We start from the raw sequence: 19719 nt of genomic DNA, 5'->3' as shown, positions 1-19719 counted from the left end.
GGGCCATCTGAATGGGGCTATGAAGTGGGGGAGGAGGGTCCTCCTTGGGGATCTGGTGGGCAGGTGCCAGCTGCATGCCCCAGGCCTGCCCCCAAGCCTCTTGGCTAGCAGCCACACCAGTCTGTGAAGGAGCTGGCTTCTTTGAGGGAGGGGGATTCCTGGGGAAGGTCAGGAAGCATCCCTTGGCCTGGCAGTCTAACGTGGATAAGGCTGAGGTTACCGTGAGAGTTACTGTGGACCCTCCAATGGGGATAGCACATCCAGATTCTTGCGGCTGTCATCAACCCAGCTCAGAAAATTGTGATTAAACTAAACAGCGTCTCCTTGAGGGTAGGCACTCAACAAATGTTTTCTGATATTAAGGAGCCGCCTGTCTCCTGGAAACAGGTAAGGAGGAAAGTGGGTCACAGAGAGGCACAGATTCTGCCTCTCTCACCTCCCATTAGCCTCCTCTTCCCTCTGAAATCAAGTCTATGCCCAGCACCTCTCCCAAGTGAGATGTCTGAGCCTGTCATCTGATGGCCAGCAGAGAAGGCACCACTCTGTAGCCAGGACAGGTGCATAGGATGAGCACAGGTATCCCCAACCCCTCTCCTGGCAGAGTGGCTGTGGGGCTCTGTCATCACCGTGGCTGACTCAAGGTAGCTGCCAGGAGCTGGGGAACATTGGTGCATTAGGATTCATGGACAAAGCTGGGGCACAGCTCAGGCTAACAACTTGCAGAAACCAACCTGGTTAGGACAGAGGTCTGGATGTGGGAAGACTGCCCTGCATATGTGAATCATTCTTCTGCATGCCTGGGTGATAAGTGAGGCGTGTGTACACGTGCTCCAGGGGGCCTCAGCAAGCACCCCAACCTGCATGCACAGCTGTGTGCACATATCCCGGCGTGTGCAAGTGTATACTGCGCGTGAGGGTCTTTATGGAATCCCACCTTCCCTCTTCCCTGCTCTGGGTCTTCTCTTCTTGTTTCCTGGCAAAATGGGAAGTGGGGTAGGAATGCCAGTTTCAATATCCCCAGCCCTGCTCCCTTGTGTTGAAGGTCCCTGCCTCCATTTGCCCATGACAGCAACTGGTGGATTCCTTCTTGGTCCCGAGTTGAGGGATCCCAGCTCCGTATTGGCTTAGATGGCCATCTTGCATCAATTCCTCTGCCCTGGTAGCTCCCTCATCCCTTAGTGTGTCCCGTGCCTCTCCCTCATCTAGTGTCCAAGTCAAGGGGAGAGGCGAGCGGAGGTAGGGTGATGCTGCCGGAGTGGGAGTAGGAAGGTGGATCAGACACTGCTCGGTTTTGCCTGGGTCCCTCTGGAGCACTGCTGCTCATTTAAAATTCCGATTTAAAGCCGAGCGGCTCTTTAAATTTCCACATTAGCATGCCGCCCTGATGCCAGGCCAAGATGTTGGGATGGATTTGGCAGGAACGCCTCCAACAGCGGCAAGCAGCAGCATTTGCCAGCAATAAAACAACGCATGAATAAAAGAAGGCCGGCTTGGCAGCAGCAGCAGCCCAGGTAGCCGGGTGAGCCCAGGAGGGGCCCTCATATTTGGGGGCTCAGAGGCATGAAGACTTGTGCGGGGGCATGCGTGAGGGTAGGCCTCTGTGGCTGTCTTGCCCCCCTCACCCTCAATCTGTGCCTGCAGTGGAATCTGGGGTGAGGGCCCAGGCAGGATTGGGATTTCTCCCCTGTGCCTGTCTCACCTCCCTCCCTCCAGGCTTATCTTCTTCGAGGAGACAGATGTTGCCTTTGATGAGGACATAGGGACTTGGCCCAGAGCCTGAGTTGTCCTACTTCATTAGGGGCCCAAAGAACAGGTGGGGTCAGAGAGAGCAACACTGCCTAGAGTAGCTTCCAGATCCATGACCCCAAGTACCTGGGTGCTCAGGGGCACTGTCAGGACAAGGGGACTGGGTAAGAAGACACCGTGAGGACCAGGTACTGATGCCGAGCTGGGCGGGAGAGATGCTCTGGGATGGGCAGTTGGCTAGAATGGGAAATGGCCAGGGAGAGCAAGGGGCTACCACCCCTGGCCGAACATTAACTTCCTACAGATTTGGGTATTTTGTTTGAGGTCAGCAAGGAGGTCAGATAAAGCCCCTGGGCTGAACACTGGGCACCCCCCAGAGGTCATTTTGTCCACTCCCTGCTCCCCAGGGTCTAGAGAGTACAGCCCCAAAGCACTTGAGGCCGCTGGCTCCAGCGGTCCTCGGCTCCAATCACCTGGCTGAGGCTCATCAACATTGCCCCAGACGCTTCAAGGAACAAGCGGATTGTGCTCTCACCATCTATCCCTCCCACTTGGTCGAATGATCTCCTTCCCTGAAGTCCAGGGGAAGAGGACAGAAGCAAAGAGAGGAGTGGTAACAGATGGTCTCGGCAGTCTCAGCTAAGGCAGCTAAGGCAGAAAAGAGGGGTTTTCTGCAGAACACTCTTTTCCGATGGAACTCCTCTCCTCCAGCTCACGAGTGATTTCAGGCCCCAAATGGAGAGAAGTTATTGGGACTTTGAATTCTCTCCATCCCTGGAGAAGCTGGAGAGCATATAGACAGGTCCAGGCAGGGGGCCCGTATCCTGGAACTTGGTTTACTCCTGTCCTGATATTTTTGTTTTTTTCTCCAAGGAGAATGAGGTGGCCTGACCTCCCAGGCACCCTGTTCTCTGGTTCACATATTGGGTAGGTCCGCTCTGGGGGTGAGGAAGTGGCTAAGAAACTGAGTTTAGGCCAGAGTGATGTCCTTTTGTCATTTATTCATTCATTCAACAAATATTTACCAAACAGCTGCTTTATGCTAGGCACGGTGCTGGGCACTGGGAGCACACTGGTGAATACAGACAGACGTGGTCACTGTCCTCGTGGAACTTTCCATCTGGTGGGGGAAATAGGATTATTATTCAAATGGCTGCACAAATAAGTGTGAAATCACTGTGCTAAGTGCTCTGAAAGAAGAATATATAGTACCGTGAAAGTGTACAATCGGGGGACTTGGCTGAGTCCAAGGAGTTGAGGATGAGCTTGCAAAGGAGACAGAGAAAGGGCAGCCAGAGTGGTAGGAGAATTGGCAGTGAAATCATAGAATCAAAGGAGAAGTTGGTCAACTGTGCCGAGAGATGCTGAGAGCTCATGAGACACCTATTCACCCTGACTCCTCACCTGCTAGTTGTGAGTACAGGTATGGAAGACTCTGGCATTGTGCCTGGCTCACAGTTGGTGCTCTGTAATGTTAGCTCCCTTTCCCCCGCTCCCCAAGCTGAGCCTCCCTCCAGGGACCCCAGATTTCTGGAACAAAGGAGCTGCCTAGTCTCAGCCTCCTCCCTCAATTTAGGCCCCAAACCCCAGCCATCCAGTCCTCAGTGAAGGACTCTGGACGCCCCCTCCCTGCCTCTCCACACTAGTCCCTTCATGTGGAGCCCTACTGTTCCCTAACCTACTTCCTCCTTTGCATTGGTTTTCCATGAAGAGGGGCTGGGGTCTAGGTCTCAGAGAAAGATGTCGTTCTGGCTCTGCTTCTGGGCTGAGTCTGAGAAGGCAAGAGCGTCGGAATCCTCAGCAGCTCCCAAAGCTGCCCGGGGTGAATCTGAGTGTCTTAGGTAGGGAGCGGGAGTAGTGGGGAGATGGGAAGGGGGGCTGCCCACCCAAGGCGGCGTAGAGCCCAGAGCCTTTTCCATCGCAGACACCCCATCTGTCTCCCACAGAAGGCTCGGGTTGGAGGAGGTGCCGAAAAGGGGGGTATGGAGGGTGAAACTGTACAGTCTGTGATCTAGCATGACGACAGTGAAGGTGCTGACTGGGAGGGTCAGGGTGGGGTGTAGGCTGGGAGAACTGGAGGTCAGAATCTGGGACTGGAGGTGGGGAAGATGATAGGGATGCTCTTTGCTACTTTCCCTAAAGAGCCCTCTGTTTTTGATTTTGATTTATAGCTCCCCACCTGACTGACCACAGGGCAAAGAATCACACCCCTCTGGCCAACAAACTATTGGTGTTCTTAAGCCAAGGCCTGGGCTGGATTCATGATACACCCCCCTTCCAGCAGTCAGACCTTTTCCAGACCTTAAAATAATATTTATTTAAATTGGCAGTTTTCAGAGTATTTCCTTTCACATATCACTTTAATTGATCCCGCTAAAGTCTAGGGAGGTAAACATTATTATTCTTGATCTATAGACAAAGCAACAAGGGGTTTATTTTATTTTTATTCTTTTAGAGAGTATGCGTGCGTGTGAGTGGGATGGGGGGTGGGGGGGTCGAGGGAGAGGGAGAATCTTAAGCAGGCTCCATGCCCAGTGTGGAGCTCAAGGTGGGCCAATCTCATGACCCTGAGATCATGGCCTGAGCTGAAATTAGGAGTCGGATGCTTAACCAACTGAGCCACCCAGGTGCCCCAACAAGGGGTTTAAGAGATTAAGTGAATAACCTGGATCACAGGAGAGTAGGGCGAGGGGGCCCTAACCCAGGTATTCTGACATGCAGCCATTAGGCTATCCTTACGCCTTCCTTGCTCCTCATTTTTCGTGATACTGTACAGCCCCCACTGCTGGGTCAGGTTGGGGTTCTCTAGTAGATAACTCAGGAGAATTCCTTCCCTGTGACTGACAAACTTTGGGAGATACCCAGGCCTGGTGGACATACATCCATACAGCCCCCACTCTTGGAAACCAACTTCCAGACACTAGGAAACTGGACATCCCCAGAGGGATGGGCCTCTCACATGCAAAAATATGAGAGGGCTCTAGACTGGAAGTGGGCAAGAAAAGGGGGCAAGGCAGAGGGTGGGGACAGAAAAATGCCAGCCCAGTTAGTTGTTCTGTTAGCATCCACTCCAGGTCCTGAGTGGACCCTTGGGAATCCCTGCGGACATCCCCTCCCCACATTCCAAGTTCTAAATACTTTTTGTTTTTCCCTCCGCGTATATTTAAGAGAGTATGATTCCACAGCTTCCCTACCTACTCCAGTCTTTTCTCCCACTCTTCCCTGTTTGGAAGTTCTTCCACGGATGTAACTTTATTTCTTCAGGCTGCAGCTTAATCCCTCTAAAAGCCCTCTAAAACAGGTGCCAAGGGAACCCAAGACAGGGCTTGAGTTATTAAATATAAATAGACAGGGGAGGGGAACTGAATATAGACAGATATTTTATCTCTCAGTCCCTGCAAGTTATTGGGAAGAAGGCACTAGTGGTTGCTAAGCAACAGGTCTCCATAGAGGACAAGGCACAGAGGAAAAAGCCTCTTTTGAATATTGAGGTGAGAGGGTAGGGAAGGTGGTGGTCAATGGGCTACGGACTGGCAGGCAGGGCTGCGGGAATGATTGGTTCGTCCTCCAAGAACAGCCCTATTCCCCCCAGGCCTCAGTAAACTCCGCCTTTACAGCCTTCCCGATTGGTGGAAGGAGGAAGGCCTCAGGCACTCCTCCCTTCCTGCCGGGAGGAGGAAACCTGGTTTCCATAGCAACCCAGAAACAATCCTGGCCTTGTTTTGCTCACGGCTTTTCTATAACCCCTCATGGAGCACCGACTATCATGGACTCCCTTCTCTGACCCCCAACTTCCGATTTGAAGGGGAGGGCCCATAGAAAGATTAAGGGTGGGAGTGCCACTGGTCTCACTGGGCCCTGAAGTGACCTCTTAAGACTCTAGAGAGGGAGTGACTTTTAGGGGAAAGGGCTTTCAAGCGTCCTCTGACCTCTGCACCTCCTAAGGGGCTGCAAAAAGCACGGGCAAATGGTGGCATCAGATGCAAATTCTATGTCCAGGCTTGCTTTCTAAAGAGCCAGTACAGGCTGGGGTTGAAGGTCAGGTGAGAACGAGAGGGCAGGGTCTTTTGTGCCCCTTGGCCACCCAGACTCCTATCCTCCTCGATCTTAAGTCCACTGTCGTCAAGACCCGAGAATGGAGATATAGAACATTAACGTATGTCAAGTATAAGTGAGTGGCACCGAGGGGCATAATCTGTTTTTCTAATATGACCACAAGCAGAGTGTTAGGAGAATTAGGCCGACAGCTGCTGGTGCCCCCCCCTTCCACCCCCCCTCCTCGCTCTCCCTCTCCCTTCCTCCTCGGCGTTTGCACACACCAATGGCAGCCGAGCCCTGCTCGAGATTTCTCTTAATCTTCCTCCGCCATCCTGCGCTCTTTCCGCAGGCGGTGCTGCGAAGCCGGCAGAGCCCCGCGTCACACCTTACTGCTCTCCGAGATTGCTCCACAGAGAGCTCAAGGAGATGGCAATTCAGCGCTGACGCCGGCTGGCAGCAGTTGGGAGAGGGGAAGGAGGAGAGAGAGGGAGGAGGGGAGGGGGGAAAAAGTTGGCACAGATACCAAGTTTTTCCCTAGAGAGACATGGTGGGGGGGGCGGTGGCAAGAGAAGAAGAGAGAAAATGACACAGAGAAAAAGAAACAAGGAAAAAGAGGCAGAGAGGCAGACAGGCAGAGAGAGAGAGAGAGAGAGAGAGAGAGGATTAAAGTTCTCAGACATTCACATGTGGGCATCTCTAGCCCACCTCAACTCATGACCCTCTAAAGATCACACCCCCAGCCGGAGTTCCCAGCCACCCACCCTCCAACAAACACCAAACGCGCGTACACACACACACACACACACACACACTCCCAGCCAACCTGGAAGTCAAAGTGGCCCAGACATGTTGTGTGTATTCGTGCAAGAGTGTGTGTGTGTGTGTATGTGTGTGTGTATACGCCTGTATGTTGTCTCTGTTTTGGATCGCAGTAGAATGCAGTATGTAAATGAGATGGTTATTACCGCAATGTTCATCAAGCTGAGCCGAGAAGACATTAATAGCCTGATGAATATGCATGTGAATTTGTTAATTAAGTTAATTATTCTGCTGAAAATGCATTCGTCTTCCAAGGACATTTTCCCAATGATTTTTACATGCTCTAGCCATTAGTCATGCTATATTTTATCAGGGAAATGAGTTTGCTTAAGTTGTAAAAAAAAAAAAAAAAAAATGGAGCGAGAAGAGAAATAGAGAAAGAAAGGAACAGGAAAAAAATGAAAGAGGAAAGAGGAAAATGTGTTGGAGCTGAGAGTGGGAAGGCATCTGAGGCCGGCCTGAAGTTTGAGGCCCAGCTGGGCTTTTGAAGCCTGCCCTCGATTTTTATGGGTATCTCACTCTACAATTTTTTGCCCTTTTTTTGATGACAAACTTTTTTTTTCCAGTGCCAAATTTCCAACACATTAATTAATTGTTGTAGCCAATTAACTGTAGTTGTGCAAATGAGTTTAGCACTAATTACCATGCAGTGCCTGTAATCACATAAAAAACTTGCTGAGAAAGAGAGAGAGAGGAGAAGAGAAAGAAGGAATGGGAAGGCAGTGGTAGCAGAAGAGAAGGGGACCTGGAGCAGAGGGGCAGCCAAGGGAAGGACATAAGCAGGCGTTCTGAGATTTCCTGGTTAGAAGCCATCTTGGCTTCGAGAAAAAGGAGCTGTCTCCCAGCCACGTTCAGGACCTCTGACAGTTAGGAAGTCTCAGTGGGAGTAAGATTCAGTAAAGAGTGATCTCCCTTTGTCTAAGAACTTCCGGCCAAAAGACACAAGTTCAGAATGGGTATCTCTGGTTGTTTCAGTGATCCAGTGTAGTCCCTATACATTCCGAAGGCCTCGGTGTTTATCCTCCATGGCTGGGATTACTGGGCATGGGTGGTGGGTGCGACTGGGAGATGTGCCATTTCTGATGGGCCAGGGGAGATGGAGAAAAGCGGTATGTGCTCTCAGCCTGGTTCTAGAGCCATAAGTACATAGGGAAAATTGTTATGAGTCTACACCACTGGAATAGGCCAATGGAGCAACGATAACATCAGCTATAAAAGAGCCAGTTCCAGCAGGAGGTGGGAAGAGGCAGCCTTTGGCCAGACATAGCTCCCAGGAGAGGAGCCAAACCTTCTCTCCCACAAGTTGGCATCTCTACCACCCATCATGTCTGGGCCAACTCTAGGTTTCCACCTGTCAGCTTCAACCAGTGCCCACAGGCTGAGGGACAGACCAAATGTTTTCTCCAACTCCTTCTGATTTCACTGTCCATGGCTTCAGCTGGAGTAAGGAACAGTTATAAAGCGAGGACTAAGTGCTGGACTGGCATTTTTGCTTCCACTCTGCCTGCCCCCTGTACCATGTCCTAGACACTGTGCCTGCCCCAAGGGGGTGTGTGTGTGCACATGCACGTGCACAATTAACCTGTAGCTCCCCCACCACCAAAAAAAGTGCGCTTATTGCCCTTACCCCTCCGGAACAGGGTGCTCACTCATCATGACCTGTTTTCTCAGACCTCTTCAGAGACACCTTCAGCTTCACACTTCCATGGAGGACCCTAGCCACGCTCCCTCTCACAGACACCCAAAGGCTTCTTTTCTGATTCCAGGGCCCAGGTCTGTGGGCAGACTGCTCATGGGCTCTATCCACTTCAGCCTTGTTCCTTCCTGGCAAAGGGGAAACAATTTCAAAGGCACATGCCATACTGCTCCCTGCTCCATGACATTGCTGCTCTTTTTTTTTTTTAAAGATTTTATTTATTTATTTGACAGAGAGAGAGATAGTGAGAGCAGGAACACAAGCAGGGGGAGCGAGGGAGAGGGAGAAGCAGGCTTCCCGCCGAGCAGGGAGCCTGACGTGGGGCTCGATCCCAGGAGCTGGGATCATGACCTGAGCTGAAGGCAGACGCTTAACGACTGAGCCACCCAGGCGCCCCCATTGCTGCTCTTCTAACCTATGAACCAACGTCAGCTGTGAAGACCTGAACTGACCCACGCTGCTCCAATCTCTTTCTGCCTCCAACATTTCTCTTTTGGTTCTGCCCACACCCTATTCCCAGAAACGTTAGTCAAGGTCTGAGAAAGCCTCGTGCAGTAGAAAGAGCCCTATTATCTTGGGTTCCAGGCTCTTTGCCATTTAACATGTGATCATGGGAGAATTTTTTACTGTGAGCCTCAATTTTCCTCATCTATGAAATGAAAATAGTAATAGTGCCATGCCTGAAGAATTAAAGAAGCTTAATAATTGTGAGTATAAAACAGCACACAAGTAAATGAGCTACTTCATTAATTGGTAGTGAGTACAAAGTGAGAGTACAAAGTGTCCTTTAACAGGTGAATGGTTAAACAAACTGTGGTCCATGTGGTCATGCCATAGAATAAACAAAACGAACAAACTAGGATACATACAAAAACTTGGATGGATTTGGTGAGTGAAAAAAGCCAATCCTAAAAACTTACACAGCGTATGACGCCATTTTTGAAATGACAACATTTCAGAAGTGGAGGAGATAAGTGGTTGCTAAGGGTTAAGGAGGGTGTGAGGTAGGTGTGATTATAAAAGGGCAGCATGAGGAATCCTGGTGGTGTTGGAACTGTTCAGTGCCTTGACTCCAGTGGTAGATACACGAATTTACACAGGTAATAACATTGTACACACACACACACACACACACACACACACAAAATGGGGAAATCTGAGTAAGACTGGTGGACTATATCAATGTCAATATTCTGGTTGCGGTACTATAGTTTTGCAAAATATTAGCATTGGATGAAAGTAGGAAAAATGTACAAGGGATCTCTGTATTATTTCTTAAAACTGCATGTGAATCTACAATTATCTCAATAAATTAAAAAAAAAGCTATGATAGATTACTAATGTCTCTCTGCTGGGCCTAGGAGAGAAAAGGGGCTGCCCTTGTGTTTCCATTGCAGAATTCCAAAGAGGAAGATTTAAAAAACATTATTCTCATGGGTATATCAATAAAATGACCATAGGGAACAGGGGATATTTGTATCTGTTGATCTAATAATTCTACTTTTTAGAATTTACTATAAAAATGCATGAAGAGGGAACGCCTGGGTGGCTCACTCGGTTAAGTGTCTGCCTTTAGGTCAGGTCACGGTCCCAGGATCCTGGGATCGAGTCCTGCATTGGGCTCCTTGCTCAGCAGGGAGCCTGCTTCTCCCTCTGCTTGTGCTCTCTCTGACAAATAAATAAATAAAATCTTTAAAAAAAATGCATGAAGGTTTATGTGTTAGAATGTTCATTCTGGTATTATTTATAAGAGTAAAATACTTAAATGATTAAAGATAGGGGATGAGCCTTGTAAATCATGACATGTTTAGGTGATGATACTCCACAGACTTTAAACATACCTAAAAAAAATATATCCAGCACAATGCCTGGCACATAATAGGCATTCAATAAATGGTAGTTCTGGGCGCCTGGGTGGCTCAGTTGGTTGAGCAACTGCCTTCGGCTCAGGTCATGATCCTGGAGTCCCGGGATCGAGTCCCGCATCGGGCTCCCTGCTCAGCGGGGAGTCTGCTTCTCCCTCTGACCCTCCTCCCTCTCATGCTCTCTGTCTCTCATTCTCTCTCTCTCGCAAATAAATAAAATCTTTAAAAATAAATAAATAAATAAATAATAAATGGTAGTTCTCTTCACTTTACTGGGATATGCTGGGTATTAAAAGAGCTAATGTAGGTAAATGTACTTGACAAACTGTAAAGTGCCTGGCGTTGCTATCCTAGTGGCTGTCTCTCATAGCCCCATCTTAGATGATGAAGCTGTACTTCCAGGCAGAACACTGCCTGGAAGTACAGCTCCTGGTTTGAGGCATGGGAATGGCACAGTCTGAGTCAAGGGGTTGGGGCTATTTCCTTTCCAGGAGACTGCCACCCCCCTGCTCCACATCATGAAGACAATCATGGACATTCTTCCCAGCATACATACATTCACTTATTTGGCCTGTAATTTCAGAGGACTCATGGAGTCGTTGAAGCAATGTCAGCCCTGGTGACTCCATAAGAGTAACAGACTATTTATTGTATCAACCACTGAGCACCTACTGAGTATCAGGCAATGTCCTAGGTGCTTTACAGACATTACTTCACTAAATGCTCTCCACAACCTTAAGAGGTTGTTTATCTGAATTTTACAGACAAGGAAACCAGGGCTCAGAGAGGTTAAGTGACTTACCAAGGTAGCACAGTTGGTTAATGGCAGTGCTGGTGCTAGAACCCAAGGCTTCCTGCCTCCCAAACTTGTGATCTAACCATCAGCTACTACCTTTAGAAGGACCAAGAAGGGGTGTACTCCCAGAGCTAGTGAGGAAATTGCACTGAGGCCCCCATCTGGAGAAGCCACAGAAAAGTAATCCTGTTTTTTCAATTCCCCTTGATAGGCACAGACTTAAACCTATCCCAGGCAGGAAAAAAAAAAAAAAATCTCTGAAGTAGGCCCATTCTGAAGTTTTATATCCCATGAGTAAGTTTTTCCATACGTCTACCTTCTATCTTTTTTGCTAAAATCTGATCCCTCTTCAAACTCTTATTTCCAGTAGGGACAGTTGAATATATGACATGGTACCCTTCCATGAACGGTCCTAGGTCAGGAGAGGTTGGAGGAGCTTCTAGTTCCCCAGTTCTGTTGAGGCCATGACTAAGATGTTTCAGTCCCCTTGGTCTGTTGGATTTGATCCAAGCTATCAAACCAAAAGATAAGCAGGAGAAAATGGGCCAGGAAGAAGAGCAGAACCTAACCAGACCAAGGAGACCAGCTTGGAGAATGGTCTGGGAATCTCTTGGGACCTGAGTGCTGGGCTTGGGGTAAAGTTAGAGTGGGCAGTTTTTCCCACCTTACTCAGCAGCCAGTTTCATGTTTGACATTTACCTAGTTGGGAAGGTCTGGCTAGCATCCGTCATGCCAGAGTCTCTTAATAGTCTTGATAGGACATCTCTACAGAAAGGAGAGGGCTGGGTGTTCTGCCACTCCATATTTACTCCTGTTTCAATACTACTTCACTGTGTTTGCTCAGGGCCAGGCAGCCCAACTGGGGGAGCTTAGAGATACCCAGGAAAGAGAATCATCTTGTGAGGAGGATGCTGGGTCCAAAGTTCTTTTCTCTCAACATGAGAGCCAGGAGGGCAACCGGAGCCTGAGTCCGGACACACAGATCAGTGAGGGGCAGTGTCCTCCCTCCCTCCCTTCCCCTGCACACCATTCTACCCTGCTGGGGCCCAAGCATGCCCACTGCTCTCTTTGGCTTCCCTCACCCCACCTACCCTATGGACAGGAGAGGGTTAAAGGCATGGTATGGGCAAGCTATAAATTTCCCATCAGTGTGGGGAGAGTAGGACTGTTGGCAGGGAGGGGGTTGGGCTGGGGGGGAGGGGGAGCTGGGAAAAAGCCAGGAGGTTGTCTCTAGGTAACAATAAACACTGCAAGCAAGGAGCAGCTGTTACACTTACTCTCTCTGCATCACAATGCTGAAATAACACTAATAAACCAGTGTGCCCAATGCACAGGCATACATGCATTTAGGGCCGGGCCCCACTGCACCCTTACAGCAGCCCTCTGCCTCAGGTCAGGGCCCTTGCTGTCAGCGGACATACCAGTCTTGGCCTGGCTATCTTTGGGGGAGGACGAGCACTAAAGAGCCAGTCTCAGAGTCAGAGTGGCATTCCCAGAGTCAGTGGGGGGTGGGGTGGCAGGCTGAGGATTCTGCGTTCAGATCCTGATGGCATTCACTGGTACAAAGAGTTCAAATGGGGTAACTCTCGGCTGGGACTCGGGAGTAGAGGAAGAGAGGAAGAAAAAGTGTAGGGAACAGACAACTACTTACCATACCTTCTCAGACTCAAAGGGATGAGGTGGCCAGGAGTGGAGCTAGCTGAAGGGAGGTAGAAGAAAAGGGAGGCCAAGGAGAAAGTTTGAGAAAGAGGAGGAGCATGTGGTATTGAGGAGTGATTCTAGGATCTCTCCTGGGTCTAAACTCCCCACACCTGTCTATACCCACCTGGTGCACCCAGGCTCCCCCTCACAGCACCATTTTTATACCAGAGCCAGGTGATGTGTTGGTTCAGTTCAGGACTGAGCTTTATTATGGGTATTCCAGCAGGGGCCCCTGGTCTCCCAATGCTGCCAGGGAGAGCTGGGGGAGTAGAGATGGTCTCGTCTCCCTAGAGGAAGAGTGAAGAGTGAAAAGTGGCTGGTCTATCACTTTCTCCAACCAAAACCATCTCTGGGTCTCCAGAAGCAACCTGACAGAGAGCACCCCCTCCACCACCCCAAGCTGGAAAGCAGGGCTGCCAGCAATGAAATAGGCAAATGAAAATGGGCTCTGCAAGAGAACTCTCCTCCTCTTACTCAGCCCATCCTTCACCGACGTCAGAGGGAGGGTGCTATTATCTGGATATGCTAGTACCAATGATCCCTGTTTCCCTTTGCTGAAATAAAGGACTTAACCCCCCTAGGACTATGGTCAGAGGATACTACTGGCCTCTCCTATCCTTTCCTCAATGGGAAGCCTCTTTCTGGGAATGATTAAGGGAGGTTGAGCATTCCCAGCCCTTTCATAGCTGGAGCCTCTCCTTGCCCCACAATCCAGATGAGAGAACTTCATCCACATAGCTCAGAGTTGGGGGAGAACTGGGGCAAAAGAGAGCTCTAACAAGCCTGGACCCCCTTCCCCTCTGATGTTTTCATGAGCTGCCCCCACTACTATGAGTCACCAGAACCCTGAGCTCAGCTGAGCTGCCAGCAGCCTTCTCTGTCCTTGCCCTCCAGCGAGGCAGATATGCACCTGAAGGGCCCCAAGCCCACCATCTTCCTACTCACAGGACCACAGCCTCCTCTTTCATCCTTAGGAATCTGCAACACAGACACGTTGAGATGAGTGAGCAAAGGAGTGTGAGAGAGCCCAGCATGTGCTCTGTGCCGGAGCAGAGAACCGGATGCCTGCACGGCGGAGCAGAATTGCCAGCCAGGAGAGCTGGTACACTTGGGCACACAGCCTTGTCAGCATGTGAGAGGGGGTGCCAGAGAGGATGGGATAAAGAGGGTTTTTCAAGAGCAGGCATCTCCTCCTGGCTCCCCCTCTGGTCACTGTTTCTTCTCTTTGGTCTCCCTGGGTGCTGCCACCTCTGAGACGCCTTCCTTCCCCTCCTCCATGGCTTCGGGAGCTAGAGAGGGGATATGTATAACAACCTTCGAGGTGTCAGGTGGGAGGTTCAGACATCCAGATCTCTCACCAACCCATGGGACACACTGAGGGAGAAGGAGAAAAGGAGGAGTCCCATCAGAGTAAAAGGTAAACCCTGGGCCAATACAGAGCTCCTTTTTCTCCAAAGTGCAGGTCATTCTGGGTGCTGCTACCTCTGCCTCCCACTTACTTCAAGTCTGTTCCTCTTTCCCAGCAAAGGCTCAGCAATCTTTCTGGACTCCAGGCTCCAGGAAGAGAGGAAGAAAAAGTGTAGGGAACAGACAACTACTTACCATATCTTCTCAGACTCAAAGGGATGAGGTGGCCAGGAGTGGAGCTAGCTGAAGGGAGGTAGAAGAAAAGGGAGGCCAAGGAGAAAGTTTGAGAAAGAGGAGGAGCATGTGGTATTGAGGAGTGATTCTAGGATCTCTCCTGGGTCTGACTCCAGGGCTGTAGATCTGGCACCTTGCCTAAACCTTGGGAGTGTGAGGCAGGGCTGGTGGGGACTTCGGGAAGGGAAGCCCTGTTCCTTAGAGAAAAATCCAGAATCTAGATTGAATGCTTTAAGGGCCTTTTGGGCCCTCCAATATGCCTCCAATGTTCGAGCAGGGGTGGACAAGGGGTGAGAAAGGGCCTACCAAAAGCCTGATACCCTTTCCCTTTCTTCTTTGCTGTTCTTCTCCACTGCTCTGTATTTCAAAGGAGAAACAGCAGCTCTGTAAACAGGAGCCGCTAATAAATCCTATGAATAATAGTCAGTATGAACGGCCTACCCTAGGTTAGGTAGCCAGGCCCACAGATGGGACTACAGGCCTCAGCTCCCAAATTTCCCCTCTCTGTCTTCTCCCCCTTTTCAGGCTCCTCCCTGACCTTCCCAGACAAGAGAATCTTCCTTTTCAATTCCCTGGCACAGTTCTCCTCCCAGTTCCCACTACTACAAGCCTTTGGAAGCAGGGGAAGAGGCAGATGGATTCTTTCCAGACTGTCTTGGGGGGATGTGAGGGGTCCTTCTCACTTATTGTTTGTAGAGAAGGCAAGGAGATGATCCTGAAGGTCTAAACATAAGGCATGGTGAATGTGGGCCACTTAAAGAGGCATATCCTGGGGCACCTGGGTGGCTCAGTCATTAAGCGTTTGCCTTCGGCTCAGGTCATGATCCCAGGGTCCTGGGATCGAGCCCCGCATTGGGCTCCCCGCTCGGCGGGAAGCCTGCTTCTCCCTCTCCCACTCCCCCTGCTTGTGTTCCCTCTCTTGCTGTGTCTCTATCAAATAAATAAATAAAATCTTAAAAAAAAAAAAAAAAGAGGCACATCCTGCTCTTCCTCAGGGACTTTGGGGATATAAAATGGGATACTAAGCCAGAAAACAATCCTGGGAGTGGGGGAAAGATGTGGGGGCTTGGAGAGTGTGATGAAGTTTCTATCCACACTGCTTTCCAAGCTCTGTGCCCATCCCTGCCCTGACTCCAGCTTAGTCTCATGAAGCACAGAACAAAGAATCTTGAATTTTTTTTTTAAAAAAAAATTTTTTTTTTTTTATTTGCGAGAGAGAGAATGAGAGAGAGCACGAGAGGGAGGAGGGTCAGAGGGAGAAGCAGACTCCCTGCTGAGCAGGGAGCCCGATGTGGGACTCGATCCCGGGGCTCCAGGATCATGACCTGAGCCGAAGGCAGTCGCTTAACAACTGAGCCACCCAGGCGCCCGAATCTTGAATTTTTTTAAGGAAGGAAGAAGATGCCAGGAAATGCCACCTTTGGCAACCTGGTGGGAAAGCCCCTTTTCTCCTTCATCCTTTCCCTCCCTAACCCTAGTGTCTGAACAGTAAAGGAAGGAGGAGTGGGGATGTGGACAGCTGGAAACATGTCTTCCTCTCCATTGTGCACCAACACCGCACAAAGCCAGACAGGGCTTGACTAAGTGCTCTGGGGCCATGGCACCACATGATTCAGGGGCATTTCTGACTCGGCCTTTTGAGCCTTGAATTTTAACCCTGTCTCTGTTTTAGGCTTAGACATGGGACAAGAGGTATAAGACCACTCCTCCCTACATTTTGGGCATAATTTTCTCTAGCAGTTTATACTGTGACAGGGAAACTTGTAAAAAGATCTTAAAAGAGCTCAATATTTAGTCACCTTTGGGAGATTTATTTCTTGGTTAAGGAACTAGGGTAGTTGGTACATTGCCTTCTCTGTGGACTTTTCAGAGTATTGTAAAATCCCATGAGAGTGGGGGACTCTCGGGGATCTGTCTGCTTGTTAGCTGGGGAACGGATGAGATGACCTCTGGAACTAGCTGTACAAGGGAAATGTTCCTCCAACAATGCACCTGCCTGACTCCTCTCACTTGCTTCTGACTTGGAGGCCAGAGATAGGAGACTCCAGTAATAACCCTGCCAATCCTCTTCCCTTGACTTTCCTCCCCATGCCCTACCTACCGACCTACCTTTCCTTGGGTTCCCAGGAACTCTCCAAAGCCAGGAACACAAAGCAACTCCAGGACAGGATTCAACTGATTTTCCTCTCTGGGTCTCCATTTCCACATCTGTAAAGTGAAGAGTTTGGCAAGATGAGCTCCAAGTTCTCTCCCTTGCAGCAGTAAGCTTCTATGATTCACACCCCAAAGGCATCAGGCCTCACATGCTTTGCATGTAAACTCCAGGGCACTTCTCTTATGTCTAAACGTTCAGAAATATCTTTAAACCCTGCCCTCCTCTTTCCTCTCACACAATCTCTGGTTCTATGGTCTCTAGCCCTTGCCCTCTGTCTTCAATGACCTCAAAACTCTGTCCCCACTTTCCTTTCAGTTTTATATCACTCACTGGGACAAGTCCAACTGGACAAAATCCTAGGAGCAAGGATTAGCCTTACCTAATATCCTGGCTGCAAATTTGGGCGTCAGACCCAAGTCAACTAGTATATTCTATCCTTTTTTGGAGGTCCTGGCAGTTGGGGGGAATTTCCTGGCAACTCTCCCCAGCACCTCCCCTCCTCCTCCACCTCGCTATTCCCGATGCCAGAGCACAAAGTGGCCAGTGATTGATGGGCCTGGGTTCCCAGTAACCGCACCCAGTGGCCCAATCCTCCTCCCTAACCCAATCCCTCCCCTGTCCCTATTCAGAGATCAGATTGTCTCATGTTGGTCCCTGAGGTCCCATTAATTAAAAATACATCCAATTAAATGGCAGGTGAAAACGTGCTATTGGAGCTCTCCACCCCCCTGCCCCAGCTTGGTCTCCCCCCCCCCCCACCGCTTTAAGGCTCAGCTGTGCTTTGAGCTGAGAAAAAAAAAAAAAAGAGAGAGAGAGAGAGGAAGAAAGAGGGAGAGAGAAGAGGAAGACATAGGGGTGGGAGGATGAAGGGGGGGTGTTATTTGAACCTCTGCCAGGGTAGCATGTGCCAGCCTGGGAGGGTGGCACTGTGCCCTGGTGTCTAATTTCTGGAGGTGTGAGTAGGTTCAGTCAGCTGGGTACCCACCTCCATTTCCCTTAAAGGGGCAGAGGGAAGTCAAAGGGTATGACTAGCTGTGCTGCCCTCCTTCTGGGTTTGGTGGGTGAAGGGCAGAAGTGTAAATGGTAGAGGGCCCTTAGGATAGGGTGTGATGTTCAGAGGTTCGGAGAGTCTGAGGCCTCCATTCTTGGCATATCCCTGCTTTTCCCCGAACTGCAAAGAAGGTAATGAGAAGCCGGCTAAGACCCAGGTGGCAGGGCATGGCGATGCTCCCAAGCTAGGCTGTGCCTACCCCCACCCATAGGAAAGCTGAGAAAAATAACAGAGGGAGCGAGGAAGAACAGAGCCATAATTTGGGTGGGAGCAGATGGGTCAGATAGGATAAAATATACAAGGATGGATGTTTGTGTGGGCATCACGACACTCAGCACCTTATAGGTAAGAGGGTCTGGGTCTGGAGGACCTATCCTGTTTGCCCTTTCTCTAGGCAAAAAGAAGCAGCAATAGGGTGAAATCACCTCATCCTGGCTGCCTGGCACGCTGTGAGCAGGGTGTCTCCCCTGACAAGCACTGATCACTCGTTCTCCTTCACACTTACGGTGTCCCCAGCATTTTGTCAGGTAATGCATCTGCTCCACCCTCTGCCCCTCAGAAAGCCCTGTGGCCCCAAGCAATGCAAAGCTAATGGGCACTGAGAGCTGCTGGGAGAGGAGCTAGGAAAGAAGGGATAACCGAGGGTGGTGCTCAGAATCCAGGCACCAGTGGGGGTGTCTGCCGACCCAGGGCCCCCGCCTGGCCTCCTTGGCAGCCTCAGTACCTCCTCACTTCACTTTAACGCTAATTGGAGATTTTAATCTGCGCTGCTGCTCTGCTCGGGGTGCTGGGGGGAGCGCCAGCTGTGCAGTAATTCCAGCAGCACCGACTGTTTAATCAAGCTGTCCTCCTGGGGAGGGGCCCTCGGGCATGGGGGTAGGAGGGAGGAGGAGAACCTCTGTCATCTCCCTTAGCCTGTTCAGCCTGGAAGGGCTTCATGGAGACGGAGGATCAATTGTGGGATACCTCACCCCCATAAGGGCCCCATGGCCACTTGGATCCTTGGCAGAGCCATTACACCATATGGGGTGAGTTTAAAGCTCAAGGGCCAAAGCATCCCTATTCCCCATCCGGCTCCCTGACACCATTTTTTGGGTGTCCTCCAGCCACTCAAGCTGCAAACATCCACTGGACCGTCTTGAGCTCTGCAGATCTGTGCTGGGGGAGGTGGGATGGGGTCACAGAAGGCTGAACTTTCCCACTCTCAGTCCTCTCCCCAATGCTTTCTCACTAACAAAGATACTTCCCTCATAACAATTGTGAGAGATCTTTTTCTCTGAAAACCACAGGTACCCCTACCCTCTGGACTAGAAAGTGACTGTTTAAGAGGCAGGGAGACATTGGGGGCGGGAGGGTGTAGCTGAAACCTGGGGGGAGGGAGGGTGTAGCTGAAACCTGCTACACCTTGAGGGAGAAAAGCACCTACGCAAGATGTTTGGTGCCGAGAGCTGGGGGCTTCCTGAGTTCAGGTGGAAACACACTAAGATGTCAGGCCACTAGGGCTGAGTGTTCAGGGTCTCAAGCCATTTTTAAGGAAGAGCAAGTGGTACTAATTATTCTTCTGGCTTCTTGGGGCCTGGTTCTCAGGCTCTCTCAGATTGTTTCTGATCCCTGTTTTGAGGAAAGGGTGCTCTTGTCACCCAAACTCTTGTCTGCTAAGGGGCAGGAGTTTTAATTGGTCAGCAGCACCCTCGTGTGGCAGAAACCAAGACTGCAGCTGTCCAAGCGGCCCAGCAGCTTCGAGGGATCAGACATCCAGGTTGCTATCTGGATGGGTAGAATTATAAATGTTGATGATCTCTGAGTCATCAAGGTACCCATGCATGCTTACTGCTCGACCACTTCCAGGGACATTTCCTGACTTCCTATCCTTCCATCCACTGTATCCTAACTCCAACTCAAGGTATGTGTCAACCAGGGAGGGAGCACCTTATCTAGAGCTGGCACTTATTAGGGCTGCTGCTTGTGCTGTCTGGCTTGCAGGGATAAGAGAAGAGCTGCTGAGAGAGGAGGCCTAAGAGCAAAAGGTAAGCTGATGTCACATCCAATGGCAGGAGAGGCTCTGGCGCCCCTGCCAACTTTTTACAGGTGCCAGACAAGACCTGCCACCTGAACTATGCCACCTGAACTCCAGACACTATCACCTGGTGCTGGGCTTCTTTTCTTTCTTTCTTTCTTTCTTTCTTTTTTTTTTTTTAATATTTTATTTAT

At 50.2% G+C, this 19719-nt stretch overlaps 1 protein-coding gene across 10 annotated transcripts in view; it reads right to left on the bottom strand.

Annotated features, from left to right (window-relative positions):
• Window positions 1-2727: 2727 nt before the first annotated feature.
• Window positions 2728-19719, bottom strand: part of CDK12 (cyclin dependent kinase 12) — a 75485-nt gene continuing 58493 nt past the window's right edge. For 2 of the 10 annotated variants that reach the window (XR_013445075.1, XR_013445079.1), the window contains 5 exons: window positions 16412-16510; window positions 12786-14311; window positions 12612-12659; window positions 8231-11471; window positions 2728-2866 (listed from right to left, as the gene is read on the bottom strand). The gene's annotated coding sequence lies outside the window, so the exon portion shown is untranslated. The remainder of the gene's footprint in view (window positions 2867-8230; window positions 11472-12611; window positions 12660-12785; window positions 14312-16411; window positions 16511-19719) is intronic. The other 8 variants (XR_013445077.1, XR_013445076.1, XR_004913299.2 and 5 more) reach the window with 8 other exon arrangements.

Source organism: Halichoerus grypus, chromosome 2, assembly GCF_964656455.1.
Source record: "Halichoerus grypus chromosome 2, mHalGry1.hap1.1, whole genome shotgun sequence".
Classification (NCBI taxonomy): Eukaryota; Metazoa; Chordata; class Mammalia; order Carnivora; family Phocidae; genus Halichoerus; species Halichoerus grypus.
This window is presented reverse-complemented; position numbering and strand designations above follow the sequence as displayed.